Source organism: Zea mays, chromosome 4, assembly GCF_902167145.1.
Source record: "Zea mays cultivar B73 chromosome 4, Zm-B73-REFERENCE-NAM-5.0, whole genome shotgun sequence".
NCBI classification, from domain to species: Eukaryota; Viridiplantae; Streptophyta; class Magnoliopsida; order Poales; family Poaceae; genus Zea; species Zea mays.
In genome coordinates, this window is record NC_050099.1 from 81363074 (window position 1) to 81368264 (window position 5191).

The 5191-nt window shown below is 40.5% G+C and overlaps 1 long non-coding RNA gene across 2 annotated transcripts; it reads left to right on the plus strand.

The window, feature by feature from the left end:
- Positions 1–863: 863 nt before the first annotated feature.
- On the plus strand, positions 864–2912 carry LOC103653438 (uncharacterized). Of its 2 annotated transcripts, none has more exons than XR_002750471.1 (4): positions 864–1013; positions 1095–1163; positions 2081–2150; positions 2353–2912. It is a non-coding gene; the product is annotated as an uncharacterized lncRNA (long non-coding RNA). The 2 variants fall into 2 exon arrangements; XR_565482.1 differs by having other exon boundaries at positions 2094–2150.
- The last annotated feature ends 2279 nt before the right edge of the window (positions 2913–5191 follow it).

Here is a 5191-nt window from a genome sequence, read left to right on the forward strand (position 1 = left end):
TGCTCTCTTTGGTGAAAGCCTTTGGTTTGTCCTTAACTAGTTGGATCATCACAACAACGGTATGTACGCCTATCGTGCTTCTCCATGGAGGCATTGTTGGAGAGACTTACTCAGACCCAAGTGTTGTTTGGATAGTGGTTTGACTTAAAGGCGGGTTGTATGGTGTAGTTTACTATGACATGATCGCTTTTGTCACGTTTTTTCTTTTTCTTTTCTCTTGGCTGTGTACACCCTAGTTGTGTAGAGACAAGTTATCTCGGTGTTTTGTATCTCCTTGATGTAATTCACTGGTATCAATAAAGGCTTCCTTTTCCAAAAAAAATTTATTTTAAAATTATGCAAGCCTCTTCAACAATTCTAGTTGTTATGTCTATAAGATGATTTCAGGTAAGCACATAAATAGTAACTACACAACTATACTAGAGAGATAACTAGAGATCTAAGAATAACTAGTTACTATCATGAGCTATTCTAGAGTTACTCAACCAACTACCACACAACACAAGAATACGAATATAAATGTGTGACAACGATCAAATTGAATAAGGAAAGTGAATGAATACAATGATTCGTCCTTGATATTCATTTTCTTGCCTACCACCTACTCGTTGCGGTGAGTCCAAGCTATGTGGTTCACCCACTAATTGGCATGACACACTGAACCCAACACTTGGGCATCGTAGGAACCACACTATAGAGGCACTCCAACTAGTCACAATTCCATTAGGCCTTGTTTGGGAACAAACAAACCGGCCGGTTTTCAAAGAACATGCAGCCCACGGTCACAGACAACACGAGCTCTTCGTATGCGTGTTTGGGCTGCCTGTTCGTAGGATTGCTGAGCCCGTGTACCGACAGTTTTGACGGGGGTAGGGTTCCACTCCTCCGGCGGCCGGTTTTGTGTGCCCCGCGATGTCCTAACTCTGGTTGCATCCGTCGCCTCCCTCACACACCGTCGTCGCCGCCGTCAAGCACTGTCTAGCCGTTGCCACATCTCTCATTCATGGCCCTAGGTTGTTGTTTCTCTCGTCCTCGCCTCTGCTTTGTCACCCGCTGTCTGTGCCATCACCATCTCTCTCATCCTCCACCGCCAGGTTGCAGACGCTGAAGAACTTGCCCTTGAACGGTGTACGACGACGACAAGAAGAAGTGGAGGCGATCTGGTGAGCACTTCGCTTCTTTTCTCCCTTCCGATATATGTTTAGTTGCAGTTCATGGCCAGTGGACGATGGCAAGTTTTCTCCCTTCTGATTCATGGCCAGTGGACATTGAGCCTCCAGCCTCCTCCACCAGATTTATCCATCTATAGGCTGAAAATCTAATTGGGTTGGACACTCAACCACCCTGAGCTGTACAAGTTGTAGACTATGTTGCATTTCTCCTTATTTTTCCTCTAAATATGTTCTGATTGTAATAGTTTTCATTCTAGATTGAGTGGTAGTTGTGTTTCTATGTACTCAAAATGGATTATTTTACTATGTGTGATTTGATTTGACCCTAGATTATGGAAATAGTCTGTAATGCAATACCACATAGCCATGGCCCAATGTTTGTAATACTAATGTTCTAGTACAGACTGATGCCGAAGAGCGGTGAAATTCACTAGATAATTTTAAAGTTTTTGTTTATCTGTTTTTAGTTTCACAGCATCTTGATGTTCTACTAGTGCTTTTGCTCTGTTTTCAATCGAGTCCTAGCTCCAGTTTTGCAACAAGGGCATCCACTTCATTTTCAGCGGGTCTTTCAATTGCAATGAGTTGTTGTAGTGTTTTAACTAATCGAGTCCTAGTTTCATATGTTGATGTTTTGTACTATGCCAATGTTCAATACTATGTAATTTGCATTTCTTTTTTAAGACATTTCCTTACTGGTCTCGCCCTTGTTTGCTCTATCAGGTATGTTAAATTTATGTTACATTTTTTAGTTTACAATTTACTAGTATATCAACCTTTGTTAGCTTCTGGTATGCTTGCCTGCTGTTGAGGATTAGTAATCTTTAAGAATTTTGTTAATACTTAGTAGATGCGGTTCTAGGTGCACACAACTCTTAAATAGTTATTGTTTTTTTATTTATGTGTAGTCTGTATTTATAGATTCAGAGGCTGAAGGAACAAGGTATAACAGCTAAGACATCTTCTCAAAGTCTAAAGGTATTCAACTGATTAACTATCTCCTAAAGTTAGATTTTCATTTCTTCTATTGTATATACTAAAATAGTGTTAGTTAGCATTGCTTATCCAACTATATGTCGTACATACTATGTTTAGGTCATCAGTTAGCGTTTCTTGTGTTTGAATTATATAACTGGATGCCAAGCTAGTCATGATAATTGTATCTCTCTCTATACGATAGATAATGAGTTCTTGGGAGGAGGATGCTAGACAATTTCTTTTAGACCAGGAAGAAGAAGATGATGAACTCTTCTTTGTAATTGTCTCTGTTGTTCTCGCGGCTATGCAAGAAGAGAAAAGGGCAGTCCATACTTCTTCTCTTACTGGTGCTATGAAGATTAAGGAAGTTCTAGAAGGGCATGAAATTTGGAGCAAAGTTGAGTTTGGGATGGAGCCAAATATTTTCAGAGCGATACTAGCTTTCCATAGAGCCGAGGGTCTTCTACATGACACAAGAGGTGTTACTGTTGAAGAACAGTTTGGCATGTTCATGTACATGATCTCGCATAATGCTACTAATCAAGATATGCAAAAATGGTTTCAACATAGTGGTGAAACCATTCACAGGAAGATAAATGAAGTCTTTGATATAATTCCAGCCTTAACAAGTAGGTTTGTAAAGCTTCCAAGTTCCGTACAAACTCACATCAAAATTGTAACCGACTCTCGTTTCATGCCTTTTTTCTAGGTAGACATAAGACAAAAAAAGTTTTATTGGAACCACAATTTGTTTGGAGTTAAGAACTGTTCTACTTTTTCCATCAATATGTATGCAGGTTCTAATACTTCTTGTGGATCTGATACATATGTACACACTCTCATAATTCACTAGTTCATGAAAATTTAGAACACATATGTGTTCAAACGTCCATCTCTACCTTCTTTTTATTGCCGAGTCTGTTCTTCTATTTATACGTTCATTTATACATTTGAACACATATGTGTTAGAAGGGTCATTGAACACCCCCACACCCAAACGATCATAGGGCGCTCAAACCCCACCCGGCAGCACCAGACAGGGAAGAAGTATAGCAGGTTTTGCCCCCATCGGTGGTATCTAACCAGGGTGGCTGTTACCTGTGTTGCCAAACAAAGCCTAGTTGTTATCACAAATTTCCCACGAGGAATGAGCACAAAATCCTCTTACGATAAATAATAGGACCGAACAACAATAACCAAGCTGCTTAACAATCCCACAAATCTTTGGGTTGTCTAGGTGATGACAACCATTAAGACTAATAAGAGCGCAACATGCCCAGTCCACTCAGCTAGTGCCACAAGATGCAATAATTACATGTGATGCACTAGGAGCTATATAATCTCACCCAAAACATGACCCATGTGATTTGTGTTTCTTATCTCATAAAAGGTGTACATAAGTGAATGAGTGATGAGATATCAGCCATATAGATCCCTAAAGAAATCCAACTATTACCCTCTTAACGAACCAATTTTGAGGGCACCAGACATGTCTGGTACTAGCACCGGACGCATCTAGTGTGCCTCATTGGAGCTAAACTAGTTGTTAATTGTGATAGGTGTCCGGTGCTCACACGGGCATGGCACCGAACATGTCTGGTGTGTGTTACAGATGATGGACCGAAATTACATGCTCTGAGTCTCTTATCCGGTTCTAGCATCTTGCATGTCTGGTGTATGTTAGAACTAATGAAACTATTTTGTATGCTCTCTGAGTTTCTTGTTTAGTGCGACGTTCGATGCGAGCATATTGGCCTCATGTCCCAAGCACATATCTGATGCACCACCAGATATGCCTGGTGCATGCAAAATTGCTACACTAAGAGCACTCTCGCATCTTTTCTCAAGCATGCCAATTGTCAAATATTTTACCAAGCATATTAGAGCATAGTTAGTGTTTTCAAAGCATTTTCTGTAAATATTTTTCTTTTCTTTCCGAGTGTGTTACTTAGGCACTTATGCAATGCGCATAATTTCAACACCTAGTGGTAGTAGATGACCGAAATGTCCAATTAAGCTCACCTTTTAATAGATGACCATTAATTATAAATCTGATCATGCACTTTAAATTCCATCACACACGCTATAACATCTCGACCGGTAAAACAAAATGACCTAGCTATACCTTTGTATTGCGCCCTTTATATTTTTCCCTTCTTTTCTTATATGAGTACTTGGTTCACATTTATGGCTATCGTCATCACCTCCATAGTTGTCATTCTTGCTAAATCTTTGATGTAGACTTAACCTTACTTATGTACAACACTAGAGTAAAGGCTAGTCAATAGTTATTTCAATTAACAAAACTGCATATGGAGCTTTCACTTATATGTAGGAGTAGAATTTGTGTGTTCTTAAGAAGGCTAGTTTTTTTTGTTTGGTGGACTTATATTTGTTTAATCTAGCTTTATAGAGATGTTGTTTGTTTACTTACAAGTATCACGGGGCAAATAGATTAACAGATTAGCCACCCAGGCCCATTCACTACCTTGTTTCGTTCCAACACCTTGTTTGGTTCCCTCTGACTAGGCTCCACGGTGTTTAAGTACTACCATCCAGACAAATAAGTAAACCGTAGTTGTACCACTCCAATCTACATAGTACAAAGGGTTCACGTAAGCAAATACAACATAAGGGATTAGTTTGGAAACTTAACTCTTTTTCTGAGGATTCCCGAGGACTGAGTGGGAAATTAATTCATTTCCCCATCAGACTTATTTGGGAGCATGAATACCGGTGGAGATTAGAGGGGCTAAATTCTCCTTGTAATTTAATTTTGGGTAGCCTAGGTAGGGATGGCAATGGGTACAGATTATCCGCGTGCCCGCGGGCACAAACCCTATTAGGGATGGCAACGGGTACGAAACCCGCGGGTATTGGTTTTATAAACCCGTACTAGCCAGGAAATAGCAAACGTGTACCCATGCTCGCAACCCGTGTCGGGTACTGTATAACATCCGCACCCGCCACCCGCAGGTGCAACAGACCCACAGGCACACCCACGGGTGTAATAGACCCACGAGCAAACCCGCGTGCCTGCC